Here is a 23,368-nt window from a genome sequence, read left to right as displayed (position 1 = left end):
TTTCCAGGCTAGCCCCTTCTGGCTGCCAGCTATCTGCAGACGTTCGCACTTTCGGAGCAGGGCTGCGAAAGGAACCTGGCTGGGACACCAACTTTCCCAGGCTACGTTTGAAGTTTGAGGTGGCAAAACAAGCAAGCAGCCCCATTCTCTGTGCCTCTGTGCGAGCACTGCCATGGGCAGATGAGGCTGAGCAACAGCTTTCCAGGCTAGCCCCTTCTGGCTGCCAGCTATCTGCAGACGTTCGCACTTTCGGAGCAGGGCTGTGATAGGAGCCTGGCAGGGACACCACCATTCCCAGCATGCGTTTGAAGTTTCAAGTGGCAAGATAAGCAAGCAGCCCCATTCTCTGTGCCTCTGTGCGAGCACTGCCATGGGCAGATGAGGCTGAGAAACAGCTTTCCAGGCTAGCGCCTTCTGGCTGCCAGCTATCTGCAGACGTTCGCACTTTCGGAGCAGGGCTGCGAAAGGAGCCTGGCAGAGACACCATCTTTCCCAGGCTACGTTTGAAGTTTGAGGTGGCAAGACAAGCAAGCAGCCCCATTCTCTGTGCCTCTGTGCGAGCACTGCCATGGGCAGATGAGGCTGAGCAACAGCTTTCCAGGATAGCACCTTCTGGCTGCCAGCTATCTGCAGAAGTTCGCACTTTCAGAGCAAGGCTGTGATAGGAGCCTGGCAGGGATACCAACTTTCCCAGCATGCGTTTGAAGTTTCAAGTGGCAAGATAAGCAAGCAGCCCCATTCTCTGTGCCTCTTTGCGAACAGTGCCATGGTCAGATGAGGCTGAGAAACAGCTTTCCAGGCTAGCCCATTCTGGCTGCCAGCTATCTGCAGACGTTCGCACTTTCGGAGCAGGGCTGAGAAAGGAGCCTGGCTGGGACACCAACTTTCCCAGGCTACGTTTGAAGTTTAAGATGGCAAAGCAAGCAAGCAGCCCCATTCGTTGTGCCTCTGTGCGAGCAGTGCCATGGGCAGATGAGGCTGAGCAACAGCTTTCCAGGATAGCACCTTGTGGCTGCCAGCTATCTGCAGACGTTCGCACTTTCGGAGCAAGGCTGTGATAGGAGCCTGGCAGGGATACCAACTTTCCCAGCATGCGTTTGAAGTTTCAAGTGGCAAGATAAGCAAGCAGCCCCATTCTCTGTGCCTCTTTGCGAACAGTGCCATGGGCAGATGAGGCTGAGCAACAGCTTTCCAGGCTAGCCCATTCTGCCTGCCAGCTATCTGCAGACGTTCGTACTTTCGGAGCAGGGCTGCGAAAGGAGCCTGGCAGGGACACCAACTTTCTCAGGCTACGTTTGAAGTTTGAGGTGGCAAGACAAGCAAGCAGCCCCATTCTCTGTGCCTCTGTGCGAGCAGTGCCATGGGCAGATGAGGCTGAGCAACAGCTTTCCAGGCTAGCCCCTTCTGGCTGCCAGCTATCTGCAGACGTTCGCACTTTCGGAGCAGGGCTGTGATAGGAGCCTGGCAGGGACACCATCTTTCCCAGGCTACGTTTGAAGTTTGAGGTGGCAAGACAAGCAAGCAGCCCCATTCTCTGTGCCTCTGTGCGAGCACTGCCATGGGCAGATGAGGCTGAGCAACAGCTTTCCAGGCTAGCCCCTTCTGGCTGCCAGCTATCTGCAGACGTTCGCACTTTCGGAGCAAGGCAGTGATAGGAGCCTGGCAGGGATACCAACTTTCCCAGCATGCGTTTGAAGTTTGAGGTGGCAAGATAAGCAAGCAGCCCCATTCTCTGTGCCTCTTTGCGAACAGTGCCATGGGCAGATGAGGCTGAGCAACAGCTTTCCAGGCTAGCCCATTCTGGCTGCCAGCTATCTGCAGACGTTCGCACTTTCGGAGCAGGGCTGTGAAAGGAGCCTGGCTGGGACACCAACTTTCCCAGGCTACGTTTGAAGTTTGAGGTGGCAAAACAAGCAAGCAGCCCCATTCTCTGTGCCTCTGTGCGAGCACTGCCATGGGCAGATGAGGCTGAGCAACAGCTTTCCAGGCTAGCCCCTTCTGGCTGCCAGCTATCTGCAGACGTTCGCACTTTCGGAGCAGGGCTGTGATAGGAGCCTGGCAGGGTCACCACCATTCCCAGCATGCGTTTGAAGTTTCAAGTGGCAAGATAAGCAAGCAGCCCCATTCTCTGTGCCTCTATGTGAACAGTGCCATGGGCAGAGGAGTCTGAGCAACAGCTTTCCAGGCTAGCACCTTCTGGCTGCCAGCTATCTGCAGACGTTCGCACTTTCGGAGCAGGGCTGTGAAAGGAGCCTGGCTGGGACACCACCATTCCCAGCATGCCTTTGAAGTTTCAGGTTGCAAGACAAGCAAGCAGCCCCATTCTCTGTGCCTCTGTGCGAACAGTGCCATGGGCAGATGAGGCTGAGCAACAGCTTTCCAGGCTAGCCCCTTCTGGCTGCCAGCTATCTGCAGACGTTCGCACTTTCGGAGCAGGGCTGCGAAAGGAGACTGGCAGGGACACCAACTTTCCCAGGCTACGTTTGAAGTTTGAGGTGGCAAAACAAGCAAGGAGCCCCATTCTCTGTGCCTCTGTGCGAGCACTGCCATGGGCAGATGAGGCTGAGCAACAGCTTTCCAGGCTAGCGCCTTCTGGCTGCCAGCTATCTGCAGACGTTCGCACTTTCGGAGCAGGGCTGCTAAAGGAGCCTGGCAGGGACACCAACTTTCTCAGGCTACGTTTGAAGTTTGAGGTGGCAAGACAAGCAAGCAGCACTATTCTCTGTGCCTCTGTGCGAGCAGTGCCATGGGCAGATGAGGCTGAGCAACAGCTTTCCAGGCTAGCCCCTTCTGGCTGCCAGCTATCTGCAGACGTTCGCACTTTCGGAGCAGGGCTGTGATAGGAGCCTGGCAGGGACACCATCTTTCCCAGGCTACGTTTGAAGTTTGAGGTGGCAAGACAAGCAAGCAGCCCCATTCTCTGTGCCTCTGTGCGAGCACTGCCATGGGCAGATGAGGCTGAGCAACAGCTTTCCAGGCTAGCACCTTCTGGCTGCCAGCTATCTGCAGACGTTCGCACTTTCGGAGCAGGGCTGCGAAAGGAGCCTGGCTGGGACACCACCATTCCCAGCATGCCTTTGAAGTTTCAGGTTGCAAGACAAGCAAGCAGCCCCATTCTCTGTGCCTCTGTGCGAACAGTGCCATGGGCAGATGAGGCTGAGCAACAGCTTTCCAGGCTAGCCCGTTCTGGCTGCCAGCTATCTGCAGACGTTCGCACTTTCGGAGCAGGGCTGCGAAAGGAGCCTGGCTGGGACACCAACTTTCCCAGGCTACGTTTGAAGTTTGAGACGGCAAAGCAAGCAAGCAGCCCCATTCGCTGTGCCTCTGTGCGAGCAGTGCCATGGGCAGATGAGGCTGAGCAACAGCTTTCCAGGATAGCACCTTGTGTCTGCCAGCTATCTGCAGACGTTCGCACTTTCGGAGCAAGGCTGTGATAGGAGCCTGGCAGGGATACCAACTTTCCCAGCATGCGTTTGAAGTTTCAAGTGGCAAGATAAGCAAGCAGCCCCATTCTCTGTGCCTCTTTGCGAACAGTGCCATGGGCAGATGAGGCTGAGCAACAGCTTTCCAGGCTAGCCCATTCTGCCTGCCAGCTATCTGCAGACGTTCGCACTTTCGGAGCAGGGCTGCGAAAGGAGCCTGGCTGGGACACCAACTTTCCCAGGCTACGTTTGAAGTTTGAGGTGGCAAAACAAGCAAGCAGCCCCATTCTCTGTGCCTCTGTGCGAGCAGTGCCATGGGCAGATGAGGCTGAGCAACAGCTTTCCAGGCTAGCCCCTTCTGGCTGCCAGCTATCTGCAGACGTTCCCACTTTCGGAGCAGGGCTGTGATAGGAGCCTGGCAGGGTCACCACCGTTCCCAGCATGCGTTTGAAGTTTCAAGTGGCAAGATAAGCAAGCAGCCCCATTCTCTGTGCCTCTTTGCGAACAGTGCCATGGGCAGATGAGGCTGAGCAACAGCTTTCCAGGCTAGCCCCTTCTGGCTGCCAGCTATCTGCAGACGTTCGCATTTCAAGAGCAGGTCTGCGAAAGGAGCCTGGCAGGGACACCACCATTCCCAGCATGCCTTTGAAGTTTCAAGTTGCAAGACAAGCAAGCAGCCCCATTCTCTGTGCCTCTGTGCGAACAGTGCCATGGGCAGATGAGGCTGAGCAACAGCTTTCCAGGCTAGCCCCTTCTGGCTGCCAGCTATCTGCAGACGTTCGCACTTTCGGAGCAGGGCTGTGTTAGGAGCCTGGCAGGGACACCAACTTTCCCAGGCTACGTTTGAAGTTTGAGGTGGCAAGACAAGCAAGCAGCCCCATTCTCTGTGCCTCTGTGCGAGCACTGCCATGGGCAGATGAGGCTGAGCAACAGCTTTCCAGGATAGCAACTTGTGGCTGTCAGCTATCTGCAGACGTTCGCACTTTCGGAGCAAGGCTGTGATAGGAGCCTTGCAGGGATACCAACTTTCCCAGCATGCGTTTGAAGTTTCAAGTGGCAAGATAAGCAAGCAGCCCCATTCTCTGTGCCTCTTTGCGAACAGTGCCATGGGCAGATGAGGCTGAGCAACAGCTTTCCAGGCTAGCCCCTTCTGGCTGCCAGCTATCTGCAGACGTTCGCACTTTCGGAGCAGGGCTGCGAAAGGAACCTGGCTGGGACACTGACTTTCCCAGGCTACGTTTGAAGTTTGAGGTGGCAAAACAAGCAAGCAGCCCCATTCTCTGTGCCTCTGTGCGAGCAGTGCCATGGGCAGATGAGGCTGAGCAACAGCTTTCCAGGCTAGCCCCTTCTGGCTGCCAGCTATCTGCAGACGTTCGCACTTTCGGAGCAGGGCTGTGATAGGAGCCTGGCAGGGACACCACCATTACCAGCATGCGTTTGAAGTTTCAAGTGGCAAGATAAGCAAGCAGCCCCATTCTCTGTGCCTCTGTGCGAGCACTGCCATGGGCAGATGAGGCTGAGAAACAGCTTTCCAGGCTAGCGCCTTCTGGCTGCCAGCTATCTGCAGACGTTCGCACTTTCGGAGCAGGGCTGCGAAAGGAGCCTGGCAGAGACACCATCTTTCCCAGGCTACGTTTGAAGTTTGAGGTGGCAAGACAAGCAAGCAGCCTTATTCTTTGTGCCTCTGTGCGAGCACTGCCATGGGCAGATGAGGCTGAGCAACAGCTTTCCAGGATAGCACCTTCTGGCTGCCAGCTATCTGCAGAAGTTCGCACTTTCGGAGCAAGGCTGTGATAGGAGCCTGGCAGGGATACCAACTTTCCCAGCATGCGTTTGAAGTTTCAAGTGGCAAGATAAGCAAGCAGCCCCATTCTCTGTGCCTCTTTGCGAACAGTGCCATGGGCAGATGAGGCTGAGCAACAGCTTTCCAGGCTAGCCCCTTCTGGCTGCCAGCTATCTGCAGACGTTCGCACTTTCGGAGCAGGGCTGCGAAAGGAGCCTGGCTGGGACACCAACTTTCCCAGGTTACGTTTGAAGTTTGAGATGGCAAAGCAAGCAAGGAGCCCCATTCGCTGTGCCTCTGTGCGAGCAGTGCCATGGGCAGATGAGGCTGAGCAACAGCTTTCCAGGATAGCACCTTGTGGCTGCCAGCTATCTGCAGACGTTCGCACTTTCGGAGCAAGGCTGTGATAGGAGCCTGGCAGGGATACCAACTTTCCCAGCATGCGTTTGAAGTTTCAAGTGGCAAGATAAGCAAGCAGCCCCATTCTCTGTGCCTCTTTGCGAACAGTGCCATGGGCAGATGAGGCTGAGCAACAGCTTTCCAGGCTAGCCCATTCTGCCTGCCAGCTATCTGCAGACGTTCGCACTTTCGGAGCAGGGCTGCGAAAGGAGCCTGGCTGGGACACCAACTTTCCCAGGCTACGTTTGAAGTTTGAGGTGGCAAAACAAGCAAGCAGCCCCATTCTCTGTGCCTCTGTGCGAGCACTGCCATGGGCAGATGAGGCTGAGCAACAGCTTTCCAGGCTAGCCCCTTCTGGCTGCCAGCTATCTGCAGACGTTCCCACTTTCGGAGCAGGGCTGTGATAGGAGCCTGGCAGGGTCACCACCATTCCCAGCATGCGTTTGAAGTTTCAAGTGGCAAGATAAGCAAGCAGCCCCATTCTCTGTGCCTCTTTGCGAACAGTGCCATGGGCAGATGAGGCTGAGCAACAGCTTTCCAGGCTAGCCCATTCTGGCTGCCAGCTATCTGCAGACGTTCGTACTTTCGCAGCAGGGCTGCGAAAGGAGCCTGGCTGGGACACCAACTTTCCCAGGCTACGTTTGAAGTTTGAGGTGGCAAAACAAGCAACTAGCCCCATTCTCTGTGCCTCTGTGCGAGCAGTGCCATGGGCAGATGAGGCTGAGCAACAGCTTTCCAGGATAGCGCCTTCTGGCTGCCAGCTATCTGCAGAAGTTCGCACTTTCGGAGCAGGGCTCTGATAGGAGCCTGGCAGGGTCACCACCATTCCCAGCATGCGTTTGAAGTTTCAAGTGGCAAGATAAGCAAGCAGCCCCATTCTCTGTGCCTCTATGCGAACAGTGCCATGGGCAGATGAGGCTGAGCAACAGCTTTCCAGGCTAGCCCCTTCTGGCTGCCAGCTATCTGCAGACGTTCGCATTTCAAGAGCAGGTCTGCGAAAGGAGCCTGGCAGGGACACCACCATTCCCAGCATGCCTTTGAAGTTTCAAGTTGCAAGACAAGCAAGCAGCCCCATTCTCTGTGCCTCTGTGCGAACAGTGCCATGGGCAGATGAGGCTGAGCAACAGCTTTCCAGGCTAGCCCCTTCTGGCTGCCAGCTATCTGCAGATGTTCGCACTTTCGGAGCAGGGCTGCGAAAGGAGCCTGGCTGGGACACCAACTTTCCCAGGCTACGTTTGAAGTTTGAAGTGGCAAGACAAGCAAGCAGCCCCATTCTCTGTGCCTCTGTGCGAGCACTGCCATGGGCAGATGAGGCTGAGCAACAGCTTTCCAGGATAGCACCTTGTGGCTGCCAGCTATCTGCAGACGTTCGCACTTTCGGAGCAGGGCTGTGATAGGAGCCTGGCAGGGACACCAACTTTCCCAGCATGCGTTTGAAGTTTCAAGTGGCAAGATAAGCAAGCAGCCCCATTCTCTGTGCCTCTTTGCGAACAGTGCCATGGGCAGATGAGGCTGAGCAACAGCTTTCCAGGCTAGCCCCTTCTGGCTGCCAGCTATCTGCAGATGTTCGCACTTTCGGAGCAGGGCTGCGAAAGGAGCCTGGCTGGGACACCAACTTTCCCAGGCTACGTTTGAAGTTTGAGGTGGCAAAACAAGCAAGGAGCCCCATTCTCTGTGCCTCTGTGCGAGCACTGCCATGGGCAGATGAGGCTGAGCAACAGCTTTCCAGGCTAGCGCCTTCTGGCTGCCAGCTATCTGCAGACGTTCGCACTTCAAGAGCAGGGCTGGGAAAGGAGCCTGGCAGGGACACCAACTTTCCCAGGCTACGTTTGAAGTTTGAGGTGGCAAGACAAGCAAGCAGCCTTATTCTCTGTGCCTCTGTGCGAGCAGTGCCATGGGCAGATGAGGCTGAGCAACAGCTTTCCAGGCTAGCCCCTTCTGGCTGCCAGCTATCTGCAGACGTTCGCACTTTCGGAGCAGGGCTGTGATAGGAGCCTGGCAGGGACACCCTCTTTCCCAGGCTACGTTTGAAGTTTGAGGTGGCAAGACAAGCAAGCAGCCCCATTCTCTGTGCCTCTGTGCGAGCACTGCCATGGGCAGATGAGGCTGAGCAACAGCTTTCCAGGATAGCACCTTGTGGCTGCCAGCTATCTGCAGAAGTTCGCACTTTCGGAGCAGGGCTGTGATAGGAGCCTGGCAGGGTCACCACCATTCCCAGCATGCGTTTGAAGTTTCAAGTGGCAAGATAAGCAAGCAGCCCCATTCTCTGTGCCTCTATGCGAACAGTGCCATGGGCAGATGAGGCTGAGCAACAGCTTTCCAGGCTAGCACCTTCTGGCTGCCAGCTATCTGCAGACGTTCGCATTTCAAGAGCAGGTCTGCGAAAGGAGCCTGGCAGGGACACCACCATTCCCAGCATGCCTTTGAATTTTCAAGTTGCAAGACAAGAAAGCAGCCCCATTCTCTGTGCCTCTGTGCGAACAGTGCCATGGGCAGATGAGGCTGAGCAACAGCTTTCCAGGCTAGCCCCTTCTGGCTGCCAGCTATCTGCAGACGTTCGCACTTTCGGAGCAGGGCTGCGAAAGGAACCTGGCTGGGACACCAACTTTCCCAGGCTACGTTTGAAGTTTGAGGTGGCAAAACAAGCAAGCAGCCCCATTCTCTGTGCCTCTGTGCGAGCAGTGCCATGGGCAGATGAGGCTGAGCTACAGCTTTCCAGGCTAGCCCCTTCTGGCTGCCAGCTATCTGCAGACGTTCGCACTTTCGGAGCAGGGCTGTGATAGGAGCCTGGCAGGGACACCACCATTCCCAGCATGCGTTTGAAGTTTCAAGTGGCAAGATAAGCAAGCAGCCCCATTCTCTGTGCCTCTGTGCGAGCACTGCCATGGGCAGATGAGGCTGAGAAACAGCTTTCCAGGGTAGCGCCTTCTGGCTGCCAGCTATCTGCAGACGTTCGCACTTTCGGAGTAGGGCTGCGAAAGGAGCCTGGCAGAGACACCATCTTTCCCAGGCTACGTTTGAAGTTTGAGATGGCAAAGCAAGCAAGCAGCCCCATTCGCTGTGCCTCTGTGCGAGCAGTGCCATGGGCAGATGAGGCTGAGCAACAGCTTTCCAGGATAGCACCTTGTGGCTGCCAGCTATCTGCAGACGTTCCCGCTTTCGGAGCAGGGCTGTGATAGGAGCCTGGCAGGGTCACCACCATTCCCAGCATGCGTTTGAAGTTTCAAGTGGCAAGATAAGCAAGCAGCCCCATTCTCTGTGCCTCTTTGCGAACAGTGCCATGGGCAGATGAGGCTGAGCAACAGCTTTCCAGGCTAGCCCATTCTGGCTGCCAGCTATCTGCAGACGTTCGTACTTTCGGAGCAGGGCTGCGAAAGGAGCCTGGCTGGGACACCAACTTTCCCAGGCTACGTTTGAAGTTTGAGGTGGCAAAACAAGCAAGCAGCCCCATTCTCTGTGCCTCTGTGCGAGCAGTGCCATGGGCAGATGAGGCTGAGCAACAGCTTTCCAGGCTAGCGCCTCCTGGCTGCCAGCTATCTGCAGAAGTTTGCACTTTCGGAGCAGGGCTGTGATAGGAGCCTGGCAGGGTCACCACCATTCCCAGCATGCGTTTGAAGTTTCAAGTGGCAAGATAAGTAAGCAGCCCCATTCTCTGTGCCTCTATGCGAACAGTGCCATGGGCAGATGAGGCTGAGCAACAGCTTTCCAGGCTAGCCCCTTCTGGCTGCCAGCTATCTGCAGACGTTCGCACTTTCGGAGCAGGGCTGTGATAGGAGCCTGGCAGGGTCACCACCATTCCCAGCATGCGTTTGAAGTTTGAGGTGGCAAGATAAGCAAGCAGCCCCATTCTCTGTGCCTCTGTGCGAACAGTGCCATGGGCAGAGGAGTCTGAGCAACAGCTTTACAAGCTAGCCCCTTCTGGCTGCCAGCTATCTGCAGACGTTCGCATTTCAAGAGCAGGTCTGCGAAAGGAGCCTGGCAGGGACACCACCATTCCCAGCATGCCTTTGAAGTTTCAGGTTGCAAGACAAGCAAGCAGCCCCATTCTCTGTGCCTCTGTGCGAACAGTGCCATGGGCAGATGAGGCTGAGCAACAGCTTTCCAGGATAGCCCCTTCTGGCTGCCAGCTATCTGCAGACGTTCGCACTTTCGGAGCAGGGCTGCGAAAGGAGCCTGGCTGGGACACCAACTTTCCCAGGCTACGTTTGAAGTTTGAGGTGGCAAGACAAGCAAGCAGCCCCATTCTCTGTGCCTCTGTGATAGCACTGCCATGGGCAGATGAGGCTGAGCAACAGCTTTCCAGGATAGCCCCTTCTGGCTGCCAGCTATCTGCAGACGTTCGCACTTTCGGAGCAGGGCTGTGAAAGGAGCCTGGCAGGGTCACCACCATTCCCAGCATGCGTTTGAAGTTTCAAGTGGCAAGATAAGCAAGCAGCCCCATTCTCTGTGCCTCTATGCGAACAGTGCCATGGGCAGATGAGGCTGAGCAACAGCTTTCCAGGCTAGCGCCTTCTGGCTGCCAGCTATCTGCAGACGTTCGCACTTTCGGAGCAGGGCTGCGAAAGGAGCCTGGCAGGGACACCAACTTTCCCAGGCTACGTTTGAAGTTTGAGGTGGCAAGACAAGCAAGCAGCATTATTCTCTGTGCCTCTGTGCGAGCAGTGCCATGGGAAGATGAGGCTGAGCAACAGCTTTCCAGGCTAGCCCCTTCTGGCTGCCAGCTATCTGCAGAGGTTCGCACTTTCGGAGCAGGGCTGTGATAGGAGCCTGGCAGGGACACCAACTTTCCCAGGCTACGTTTGAAGTTTGAGGTGGCAAGACAAGCAAGCAGCCCCATTCTCTGTGCCTCTGTGCGAGCACTGCCATGGGCAGATGAGGCTGAGCAACAGCTTTCCAGGCTAGCACCTTGTGGCTGCCAGCTATCTGCAGACGTTCGCACTTTCGGAGCAAGGCTGTGATATCAGCCTGGCAGGGATACCAACTTTCCCAGCATGCGTTTGAAGTTTCAAGTGGCAAGATAAGCAAGCAGCCCCATTCTCTGTGCCTCTTTGCGAACAGTGCCATGGGCAGATGAGGCTGAGCAACAGCTTTCCAGGCTAGCCCATTCTGTCTGCCAGCTATCTGCAGACGTTCGTACTTTCGGAGCAGGGCTGCGAAAGGAACCTGGCTGGGACACCAACTTTCCCAGGCTACGTTTGAAGTTTCAAGTGGCAAGATAAGCAAGCAGCCCCATTCTCTGTGCCTCTATGCGAACAGTGCCATGGGCAGATGAGGCTGAGCAACAGCTTTCCAGGCTAGCCCCTTCTGGCTGCCAGCTATCTGCAGACGTTCGCATTTCAAGAGCAGGTCTGCGAAAGGAGCCTGGCAGGGACACCACCATTCCCAGCATGCCTTTGAAGTTTCAGGTTGCAAGACAAGCAAGCAGCCCCATTCTCTGTGCCTCTGTGCGAACAGTGCCATGGGCAGATGAGGCTGAGCAACAGCTTTCCAGGATAGCCCCTTCTGGCTGCCAGCTATCTGCAGACGTTCGCACTTTCGGAGCAGGGCTGCGAAAGGAGCCTGGCTGGGACACCAACTTTCCCAGCATGCGTTTGAAGTTTGAGGTGGCAAGACAAGCAAGCAGCCCCATTCTCTGTGCCTCTGTGATAGCACTGCCATGGGCAGATGAGGCTGAGCAACAGCTTTCCAGGCTAGCCCCTTCTGGCTGCCAGCTATCTGCAGACATTCGCACTTTCGGAGCAGGGCTGTGATAGGAGCCTGGCAGGGACACCAACTTTCCCAGCATGCGTTTGAAGTTTCAAGTGGCAAGATAAGCAAGCAGCCCCATTCTCTGTGCCTCTTTGCGAACAGTGCCATGGGCAGATGAGGCTGAGCAACAGCTTTCCAGGCTAGCCCCTTCTGGCTGCCAGCTATCTGCAGACGTTCGCACTTTCGGAGCAGGGCTGCGAAAGGAGCCTGGCTGGGACACCAACTTTCCCAGGCTACGTTTGAAGTTTGAGGTGGCAAAACAAGCAAGCAGCCCCATTCTCTGTGCCTATGTGCGAGCAGTGCCATGGGCAGATGAGGCTGAGCAACAGCTTTCCAGGCTAGCCCCTTCTGGCTGCCAGCTATCTGCAGACGTTCGCACTTTCGGAGCAGGGCTGTGATAGGAGCCTGGCAGGGTCACCACCAACTTTCCCAGGCTACGTTTGAAGTTTCAAGTGGCAAGATAAGCAAGCAGCCCCATTCTCTGTGCCTCTATGCGAACAGTGCCATGGGCAGATGAGTCTGAGCAACAGCTTTCCAGGCTAGCACCTTCTGGCTGCCAGCTATCTGCAGACGTTCGCATTTCAAGAGCAGGTCTGCGAAAGGAGCCTGGCAGGGACACCACCATTCCCAGCATGCCTTTGAAGTTTCAAGTTGCAAGACAAGCAAGCAGCCCCATTCTCTGTGCCTCTGTGCGAACAGTGCCATGGGCAGATGAGGCTGAGCAACAGCTTTCCAGGCTAGCCCCTTCTGGCTGCCAGCTATCTGCAGATGTTCGCACTTTCGGAGCAGGGCTGCTAAAGGAGCGTGGCTGGGACACCAACTTTCCCAGGCTACGTTTGAAGTTTGAGGTGGCAAAACAAGCAAGGAGCCCCATTCTCTGTGCCTCTGTGCGAACAGTGCCATGGGCAGATGAGGCTGAGCAACAGCTTTCCAGGCTAGCGCCTTCTGGCTGCCAGCTATCTGCAGACGTTCGCACTTTCGGAGCAGGGCTGTGATAGGAGCCTGGCAGGGACACCATCTTTCCCAGGCTACGTTTGAAGTTTGAGGTGGCAAGACAAGCAAGCAGCCCCATTCTCTGTGCCTCTGTGCGAGCACTGCCATGGGCAGATGAGGCTGAGCAACAGCTTTCCAGGCTAGCACCTTGTGGCTGCCAGCTATCTGCAGACGTTCGCACTTTCGGAGCAAGGCTGTGATAGGAGCCTGGCAGGGATACCAACTTTCCCAGCATGCGTTTGAAGTTTCAAGTGGCAAGATAAGCAAGCAGCCCCATTCTCTGTGCCTCTTTGCGAACAGTGCCATGGGCAGATGAGGCTGAGCAACAGCTTTCCAGGCTAGCCCATTCTGGTTGCCAGCTATCTGCAGACGTTCGTACTTTCGGAGCAGGGCTGCGAAAGGAACCTGGCTGGGACACCAACTTTCCCAGGCTACGTTTGAAGTTTGAGGTGGCAAAACAAGCAAGCAGCCCCATTCTGTGTGCCTCTGTGCGAGCACTGCCATGGGCAGATGAGGCTGAGCAACAGCTTTCCAGGATAGCACCTTGTGGCTGCCAGCTATCTGCAGAAGTTCGCACTTTCGGAGCAGGGCTGTGATAGGAGCCTGGCAGGGTCACCACCATTCCCAGCATGCGTTTGCAGTTTCAAGTGGCAAGATAAGCAAGCAGCCCCATTCTCTGTGCCTCTATGCGAACAGTGCCATGGGCAGATGAGGCTGAGCAACAGCTTTCCAGGCTAGCACCTTCTGGCTGCCAGCTATCTGCAGACGTTCGCATTTCAAGAGCAGGTCTGCGAAAGGAGCCTGGCAGGGACACCACCTTTCCAAGCATGCCTTTGAAGTTTCAAGTTGCAAGACAAGCAAGCAGCCCCATTCTCTGTGCCTCTGTGCGATCAGTGCCATGGGCAGATGAGGCTGAGCAACAGCTTTCCAGGATAGCCCCTTCTGGCTGCCAGCTATCTGCAGACGTTCGCACTTTCGGAGCAGGGCTGCGAAAGGAGCCTGGCAGGGACACCATCTTTCCCAGGCTACGTTTGAAGTTTGAGGTGGCAAGACAAGCAAGCAGCCCCATTCTCTGTGCCTCTGTGCGAGCAGTGCCATGGGCAGATGAGGCTGAGCAACAGCTTTCCAGGATAGCACCTTGTGGCTGCCAGCTATCTGCAGACGTTCGCACTTTCGGAGCAAGGCTGTGATAGGAGCCTGGCAGGGATACCAACTTTCCCAGCATGCATTTGAAGTTTCAAGTGGCAAGATAAGCAAGCAGCCCCATTCTCTGTGCCTCTTTGCGAACAGTGCCATGGGCAGATGAGGCTGAGCAACAGCTTTCCAGGCTAGCACCTTCTGGCTGCCAGCTATCTGCAGACGTTCGCACTTTCGGAGCATTGCTGCGAAAGGAGCCTGGCAGGGACACCACCATTCCCAGCATGCGTTTGAAGTTTCAGGTTGCAAGACAAGCAAGCAGCCCCATTCTCTGTGCCTCTGTGCGAACAGTGCCATGGGCAGATGAGGCTGAGCAACAGCTTTCCAGGATAGCCCCTTCTGGCTGCCAGCTATCTGCAGACGTTCGCACTTTCGGAGCAGGGCTGCGAAAGGAGCCTGGCTGGGACACCAACTTTCCCAGGCTACGTTTGAAGTTTGAGGTGGCAAGACAAGCAAGCAGCCCCATTCTCTGTGCCTCTGTGCGAGCACTGCCATGGGCAGATGAGGCTGAGCAACAGCTTTCCAGGATAGCACCTTGTGGCTGCCAGCTATCTGCAGAAGTTCGCACTTTCGGAGCAGGGCTGTGATAGGAGCCTGGCAGGGTCACCACCATTCCCAGCATGCGTTTGAAGTTTCAAGTGGCAAGATAAGCAAGCAGCCCCATTCTCTGTGCCTCTATGCGAACAGTGCCATGAGCAGATGAGGCTGAGCAACAGCTTTCCAGGCTAGCACCTTCTGGCTGCCAGCTATCTGCAGACGTTCGCATTTCAAGAGCAGGTCTGCGAAAGGAGCCTGGCAGGGACACCACCATTCCCAGCATGCCTTTGAATTTTCAAGTTGCAAGACAAGCAAGCAGCCCCATTCTCTGTGCCTCTGTGCGAACAGTGCCATGGGCAGATGAGGCTGAGCAACAGCTTTCCAGGCTAGCCCCTTCTGGCTGCCAGCTATCTGCAGACGTTCGCACTTTCGGAGCAGGGCTGCGAAAGGAACCTGGCTGGGACACCAACTTTCCCAGGCTACGTTTGAAGTTTGATGTGGCAAAACAAGCAAGCAGCCCCATTCTCTGTGCCTCTGTGCGAGCAGTGCCATGGGCAGATGAGGCTGAGCAACAGCTTTCCAGGATAGCCCCTTCTGGCTGCCAGCTATCTGCAGACGTTCGCACTTTCGGAGCAGGGCTGTGATAGGAGCCTGGCAGGGTCACCACCATTCCCAGCATGCGTTTGAAGTTTCAAGTGGCAAGATAAGCAAGCAGCCCCATTCTCTGTGCCTCTATGTGAACAGTGCCATGGGCAGATGAGGCTGAGCAACAGCTTTCCAGGCTAGCACCTTCTGGCTGCCAGCTATCTGCAGACGTTCGCACTTTCGGAGCAGGGCTGCGAAAGGAACCTGGCTGGGACACCAACTTTCCCAGGCTACGTTTGAAGTTTGAGGTGGCAAAACAAGCAAGCAGCCCCATTCTCTGTGCCTCTGTGCGAGCAGTGCCATGGGCAGATGAGGCTGAGCAACAGCTTTCCAGGCTAGCCCCTTCTGGCTGCCAGCTATCTGCAGATGTTCGCACTTTCGGAGCAGGGCTGTGATAGGAGCCTGGCAGGGTCACCACCATTCCCAGCATGCGTTTGAAGTTTCAAGTGGCAAGATAAGCAAGCAGCCCCATTCTCTGTGCCTCTATGCGAACAGTGCCATGGGCAGATGAGGCTGAGCAACAGCTTTCCAGGCTAGCACCTTCTGGCTGCCAGCTATCTGCAGACGTTCGCACTTTCGGAGCAGGGCTGCGAAAGGAGCCTGGCTGGGACACCAACTTTCCCAGGCTACGTTTGAAGTTTGAGGTGGCAAGACAAGCAAGCAGCCTTATTCTCTGTGCCTCTGTGCGAGCAGTGCCATGGGCAGATGAGGCTGAGCAACAGCTTTCCAGGATAGCCCCTTCTGGCTGCCAGCTATCTGCAGACGTTAGCACTTTCGGAGCAGGGCTGTGATAGGAGCCTGGCAGGGACACCACCATTCCCAGCATGCGTTTGAAGTTTCAAGTGGCAAGATAAGCAAGCAGCCCCATTCTCTGTGCCTCTGTGCGAGCACTGCCATGGGCAGATGAGGCTGAGAAACAACTTTCCAGGCTAGCGCCTTCTGGCTGCCAGCTATCTGCAGACGTTCGCACTTTCGGAGCAGGGCTGCGAAAGGAGCCTGGCAGGGACACCATCTTTCCCAGGCTACGTTTGAAGTTTGAGGTGGCAAGACAAGCAAGCAGCCCCATTCTCTGTGCCTCTGTGCGAGCACTGCCATGGGCAGATGAGGCTGAGCAACAGCTTTCCTGGATAGCACCTTGTGGCTGCCAGCTATCTGCAGACGTTCGCACTTTCGGAGCAGGGCTGTGATAGGAGCCTGGCAGGGATACCAACTTTCCCAGCATGCGTTTGAAGTTTCAAGTGGCAAGATAAGCAAGCAGCCCCATTCTCTGTGCCTCTTTGCGAACAGTGCCATTGGCAGATGAGGCTGAGCAACAGCTTTCCAGGCTAGCCCATTCTGGCTGCCAGCTATCTGCAGACGTTCGCACTTTCGGAGCAGGGCTGCGAAAGGAGCCTGGCTGGGAAACCAACTTTCCCAGGCTACGTTTGAAGTTTGAGGTGGCAAGACAAGCAAGCAGCCCCATTCTCTGTGCCTCTGTGCGAGCACTGCCATGGGCAGATGAGGCTGAGCAACAGCTTTCCAGGATAGCACCTTGTGGCTGCCAGCTATCTGCAGACGTTCGCACTTTCGGAGCAGGGCTGCGAAAGGAGCCTGGCTGGGATACCAACTTTCCCAGCATGCGTTTGAAGTTTCAAGTGGCAAGATAAGCAAGCAGCCCCATTCTCTGTGCCTCTGTGCGAACAGTGCCATGGGCAGATGAGGCTGAGCAACAGCTTTCCAGGCTAGCCCATTCTGGCTGCCAGCTATCTGCAGACGTTCGCACTTTCGGAGCAGGGCTGCGAAAGGAGCCTGGCAGGGACACCATCTTTCCCAGGCTACGTTTGAAGTTTGAGGTGGCAAGACAAGCAAGCAGCCCCATTCTCTGTGCCTCTGTGCGAGAACTGCCATGGGCAGATGAGGCTGAGCAACAGCTTTCCAGGATACCCCCTTCTGGCTGCCAGCTATCTGCAGACGTTCGCACTTTCGGAGCAAGGCTGTGATAGGAGCCTGGCAGGGATACCAACTTTCCCAGCATGCGTTTGAAGTTTCAAGTGGCAAGATAAGCAAGCAGCCCCATTCTCTGTGCCTCTTTGCGAACAGTGCCATGGGCAGATGAGGCTGAGCAACAGCTTTCCAGGCTAGCCCATTCTGGCTGCCAGCTATCTGCAGACGTTCGCACTTTCGGAGCAGGGCTGCGAAAGAAGCCTGGCTGGGACACAAACTTTCCCAGGCTACGTTTGAAGTTTGAGGTGGCAAGACAAGCAAGCAGCCCCATTCTCTGTGCCTCTGTGCGAGCACTGCCATGGGCAGATGAGGCTGAGCAACAGCTTTCCAGGATAGCACCTTGTGGCTGCCAGCTATCTGCAGACGTTCGCACTTTCGGAGCAGGGCTGTGATAGGAGCCTGGCAGGGTCACCACCATTCCCAGCATGCGTTTGCAGTTTCAAGTGGCAAGATAAGCAAGCAGCCCCATTCTCTGTGCCTCTATGCGAACAGTGCCATGGGCAGATGAGGCTGAGCAACAGCTTTCCAGGCTAGCACCTTCTGGCTGCCAGCTATCTGCAGACGTTCGCATTTCAAGAGCAGGTCTGCGAAAGGAGCCTGGCAGGGACACCACCTTTCCAAGCATGCCTTTGAAGTTTCAAGTTGCAAGACAAGCAAGCAGCCCCATTCTCTGTGCCTCTGTGCGATCAGTGCCATGGGCAGATGAGGCTGAGCAACAGCTTTCCAGGATAGCCCCTTCTGGCTGCCAGCTATCTGCAGACGTTCGCACTTTCGGAGCAGGGCTGCGAAAGGAGCCTGGCAGGGACACCATCTTTCCCAGGCTACGTTTGAAGTTTGAGGTGGCAAGACAAGCAAGCAGCCCCATTCTCTGTGCCTCTGTGCGAGCAGTGCCATGGGCAGATGAGGCTGAGCAACAGCTTTCCAGGATAGCACCTTGTGGCTGCCAGCTATCTGCAGACGTTCGCACTTTCGGAGCAAGGCTGTGATAGGAGCCTGGCAGGGATACCAACTTTCCCAGCATGCATTTGAAGTTTCAAGTGGCAAGATAAGCAAGCAGCCCCATTCTCTGTGCCTCTTTGCGAACAGTGCCATGGGCAGATGAGGCTGAGCAACAGCTTTCCAGGCTAGCACCTTCTGGCTGCCAGCTATCTGCAGACGTTCGCACTTTCGGAGCATTGCTGCGAAAGGAGCCTGGCAGGGACACCACCATTCCCAGCATGCGTTTGAAGTTTCAGGTTGCAAGACAAGCAAGCAGCCCCATTCTCTGTGCCTCTGTGCGAACAGTGCCATGGGCAGATGAGGCTGAGCAACAGCTTTCCAGGATAGCCCCTTCTGGCTGCCAGCTATCTGCAGACGTTCGCACTTTCGGAGCAGGGCTGCGAAAGGAGCCTGGCTGGGACACCAACTTTCCCAGGCTACGTTTGAAGTTTGAGGTGGCAAGACAAGCAAGCAGCCCCATTCTCTGTGCCTCTGTGCGAGCACTGCCATGGGCAGATGAGGCTGAGCAACAGCTTTCCAGGATAGCACCTTGTGGCTGCCAGCTATCTGCAGAAGTTCGCACTTTCGGAGCAGGGCTGTGATAGGAGCCTGGCAGGGTCACCACCATTCCCAGCATGCGTTTGAAGTTTCAAGTGGCAAGATAAGCAAGCAGCCCCATTCTCTGTGCCTCTATGCGAACAGTGCCATGAGCAGATGAGGCTGAGCAACAGCTTTCCAGGCTAGCACCTTCTGGCTGCCAGCTATCTGCAGACGTTCGCATTTCAAGAGCAGGTCTGCGAAAGGAGCCTGGCAGGGACACCACCATTCCCAGCATGCCTTTGAATTTTCAAGTTGCAAGACAAGCAAGCAGCCCCATTCTCTGTGCCTCTGTGCGAACAGTGCCATGGGCAGATGAGGCTGAGCAACAGCTTTCCAGGCTAGCCCCTTCTGGCTGCCAGCTATCTGCAGACGTTCGCACTTTCGGAGCAGGGCTGCGAAAGGAACCTGGCTGGGACACCAACTTTCCCAGGCTACGTTTGAAGTTTGATGTGGCAAAACAAGCAAGCAGCCCCATTCTCTGTGCCTCTGTGCGAGCAGTGCCATGGGCAGATGAGGCTGAGCAACAGCTTTCCAGGATAGCCCCTTCTGGCTGCCAGCTATCTGCAGACGTTCGCACTTTCGGAGCAGGGCTGTGATAGGAGCCTGGCAGGGTCACCACCATTCCCAGCATGCGTTTGAAGTTTCAAGTGGCAAGATAAGCAAGCAGCCCCATTCTCTGTGCCTCTATGCGAACAGTGCCATGAGCAGATGAGGCTGAGCAACAGCTTTCCAGGCTAGCACCTTCTGGCTGCCAGCTATCTGCAGACGTTCGCATTTCAAGAGCAGGTCTGCGAAAGGAGCCTGGCAGGGACACCACCATTCCCAGCATGCCTTTGAATTTTCAAGTTGCAAGACAAGCAAGCAGCCCCATTCTCTGTGCCTCTGTGCGAACAGTGCCATGGGCAGATGAGGCTGAGCAACAGCTTTCCAGGCTAGCCCCTTCTGGCTGCCAGCTATCTGCAGACGTTCGCACTTTCGGAGCAGGGCTGCGAAAGGAACCTGGCTGGGACACCAACTTTCCCAGGCTACGTTTGAAGTTTGATGTGGCAAAACAAGCAAGCAGCCCCATTCTCTGTGCCTCTGTGCGAGCAGTGCCATGGGCAGATGAGGCTGAGCAACAGCTTTCCAGGATAGCCCCTTCTGGCTGCCAGCTATCTGCAGACGTTCGCACTTTCGGAGCAGGGCTGTGATAGGAGCCTGGCAGGGTCACCACCATTCCCAGCATGCGTTTGAAGTTTCAAGTGGCAAGATAAGCAAGCAGCCCCATTCTCTGTGCCTCTATGTGAACAGTGCCATGGGCAGATGAGGCTGAGCAACAGCTTTCCAGGCTAGCACCTTCTGGCTGCCAGCTATCTGCAGACGTTCGCACTTTCGGAGCAGGGCTGCGAAAGGAACCTGGCTGGGACACCAACTTTCCCAGGCTACGTTTGAAGTTTGAGGTGGCAAAACAAGCAAGCAGCCCCATTCTCTGTGCCTCTGTGCGAGCAGTGCCATGGGCAGATGAGGCTGAGCAACAGCTTTCCAGGCTAGCCCCTTCTGGCTGCCAGCTATCTGCAGATGTTCGCACTTTCGGAGCAGGGCTGTGATAGGAGCCTGGCAGGGTCACCACCATTCCCAGCATGCGTTTGAAGTTTCAAGTGGCAAGATAAGCAAGCAGCCCCATTCTCTGTGCCTCTATGCGAACAGTGCCATGGGCAGATGAGGCTGAGCAACAGCTTTCCAGGCTAGCACCTTCTGGCTGCCAGCTATCTGCAGACGTTCGCACTTTCGGAGCAGGGCTGCGAAAGGAGCCTGGCTGGGACACCAACTTTCCCAGGCTACGTTTGAAGTTTGAGGTGGCAAGACAAGCAAGCAGCCTTATTCTCTGTGCCTCTGTGCGAGCAGTGCCATGGGCAGATGAGGCTGAGCAACAGCTTTCCAGGATACCCCCTTCTGGCTGCCAGCTATCTGCAGACGTTAGCACTTTCGGAGCAGGGCTGTGATAGGAGCCTGGCAGGGACACCACCATTCCCAGCATGCGTTTGAAGTTTCAAGTGGCAAGATAAGCAAGCAGCCCCATTCTCTGTGCCTCTGTGCGAGCACTGCCATGGGCAGATGAGGCTGAGAAACAACTTTCCAGGCTAGCGCCTTCTGGCTGCCAGCTATCTGCAGACGTTCGCACTTTCGGAGCAGGGCTGCGAAAGGAGCCTGGCAGGGACACCATCTTTCCCAGGCTACGTTTGAAGTTTGAGGTGGCAAGACAAGCAAGCAGCCCCATTCTCTGTGCCTCTGTGCGAGCACTGCCATGGGCAGATGAGGCTGAGCAACAGCTTTCCTGGATAGCACCTTGTGGCTGCCAGCTATCTGCAGACGTTCGCACTTTCGGAGCAGGGCTGTGATAGGAGCCTGGCAGGGATACCAACTTTCCCAGCATGCGTTTGAAGTTTCAAGTGGCAAGATAAGCAAGCAGCCCCATTCTCTGTGCCTCTTTGCGAACAGTGCCATTGGCAGATGAGGCTGAGCAACAGCTTTCCAGGCTAGCCCATTCTGGCTGCCAGCTATCTGCAGACGTTCGCACTTTCGGAGCAGGGCTGCGAAAGGAGCCTGGCTGGGAAACCAACTTTCCCAGGCTACGTTTGAAGTTTGAGGTGGCAAGACAAGCAAGCAGCCCCATTCTCTGTGCCTCTGTGCGAGCACTGCCATGGGCAGATGAGGCTGAGCAACAGCTTTCCAGGATAGCACCTTGTGGCTGCCAGCTATCTGCAGACGTTCGCACTTTCGGAGCAGGGCTGCGAAAGGAGCCTGGCTGGGATACCAACTTTCCCAGCATGCGTTTGAAGTTTCAAGTGGCAAGATAAGCAAGCAGCCCCATTCTCTGTGCCTCTGTGCGAACAGTGCCATGGGCAGATGAGGCTGAGCAACAGCTTTCCAGGCTAGCCCATTCTGGCTGCCAGCTATCTGCAGACGTTCGCACTTTCGGAGCAGGGCTGCGAAAGGAGCCTGGCAGGGACACCATCTTTCCCAGGCTACGTTTGAAGTTTGAGGTGGCAAGACAAGCAAGCAGCCCCATTCTCTGTGCCTCTGTGCGAGAACTGCCATGGGCAGATGAGGCTGAGCAACAGCTTTCCAGGATACCCCCTTCTGGCTGCCAGCTATCTGCAGACGTTCGCACTTTCGGAGCAAGGCTGTGATAGGAGCCTGGCAGGGATACCAACTTTCCCAGCATGCGTTTGAAGTTTCAAGTGGCAAGATAAGCAAGCAGCCCCATTCTCTGTGCCTCTTTGCGAACAGTGCCATGGGCAGATGAGGCTGAGCAACAGCTTTCCAGGCTAGCCCATTCTGGCTGCCAGCTATCTGCAGACGTTCGCACTTTCGGAGCAGGGCTGCGAAAGAAGCCTGGCTGGGACACAAACTTTCCCAGGCTACGTTTGAAGTTTGAGGTGGCAAGACAAGCAAGCAGCCCCATTCTCTGTGCCTCTGTGCGAGCACTGCCATGGGCAGATGAGGCTGAGCAACAGCTTTCCAGGATAGCACCTTGTGGCTGCCAGCTATCTGCAGACGTTCGCACTTTCGGAGCAAGGCTGTGATAGGAGCCTGGCAGGGATACCAACTTTCCCAGCATGCGTTTGAAGTTTCAAGTGGCAAGATAAGCAAGCAGCCTCATTCTCTGTGCCTCTTTGCGAACAGTGCCATGGGCAGATGAGGCTGAGCAACAGCTTTCCAGGCTAGCCCATTCTGGCTGCCAGCTATCTGCAGACGTTCGCACTTTCGGAGCAGGGCTGCGAAAGGAGCCTGGCTGGGACACCAACTTTCCCAGGCTACGTTTGAAGTTTGAGGTGGCAAAACAAGCAAGCAGCCCCATTCTCTGTGCCTCTGTGCGAGCAGTGCCATGGGCAGATGAGGCTGAGCAACAGCTTTCCAGGCTAGCCCCTTCTGGCTGCCAGCTATCTGCAGACGTTAGCACTTTCGTAGCAGGGCTGCGAAAGGAGCCTGGGAGAGACACCAACTTTCCCAGGCTACGTTTGAAGTTTGAGGTGGCAAGACAAGCAAGCAGCCCCATTCTCTGTGCCTCTGTGCGAGCACTGCCATGGGCAGATGAGGCTGAGCAACAGCTTTCCAGGATAGCACCTTGTGGCTGCCAGCTATCTGCAGACGTTCGCACTTTCGGAGCAGGGCTGTGATAGGAGCCTGGCAGGGATACCAACTTTCCCAGCATGCGTTTGAAGTTTCAAGTGGCAAGATAAGCAAGCAGCCCCATTCTCTGTGCCTCTTTGCGAACAGTGCCATTGGCAGATGAGGCTGAGCAACAGCTTTCCAGGCTAGCCCATTCTGGCTGCCAGCTATCTGCAGACGTTCGCACTTTCGGAGCAGGGCTGCGAAAGGAGCCTGGCTGGGAAACCAACTTTCCCAGGCTACGTTTGAAGTTTGAGGTGGCAAGACAAGCAAGCAGCCCCATTCTCTGTGCCTCTGTGCGAGCACTGCCATGGGCAGATGAGACTGAGCAACAGCTTTCCAGGATAGCACCTTGTGGCTGCCAGCTATCTGCAGACGTTCGCACTTTCGGAGCAGGGCTGTGAAAGGAGCCTGGCTGGGATACCAACTTTCCCAGCATGCGTTTGAAGTTTCAAGTGGCAAGATAAGCAAGCAGCCCCATTCTCTGTGCCTCTGTGCGAACAGTGCCATGGGCAGATGAGGCTGAGCAACAGCTTTCCAGGCTAGCCCATTCTGGCTGCCAGCTATCTGCAGACGTTCGCACTTTCGGAGCAGGGCTGCGAAAGGAGCCTGGCTGGGACACCACCATTCCCAGCATGCGTTTGAAGTTTCAAGTGGCAAGATAAGCAAGCAGCCCCATTCTCTGTGCCTCTGTGCGAGCACTGCCATGGGCAGATGAGGCTGAGAAACAGCTTTCCAGGCTAGCGCCTTCTGGCTGCCAGCTATCTGCAGACGTTCGCACTTTCGGAGCAGGGCTGCGAAAGGAGCCTGGCAGGGACACCATCTTTCCCAGCATGCGTTTGAAGTTTGAGGTGGCAAGACAAGCAAGCAGCCCCATTCTCTGTGCCTCTGTGCGAGAACTGCCATGGGCAGATGAGGCTGAGCAACAGCT

The sequence above is a fragment of the Opisthocomus hoazin genome, chromosome 34 (genome assembly GCF_030867145.1).
Source record: "Opisthocomus hoazin isolate bOpiHoa1 chromosome 34, bOpiHoa1.hap1, whole genome shotgun sequence".
Taxonomy (NCBI): domain Eukaryota; kingdom Metazoa; phylum Chordata; class Aves; order Opisthocomiformes; family Opisthocomidae; genus Opisthocomus; species Opisthocomus hoazin.
Note: the sequence above shows the minus strand (reverse complement) of the source record.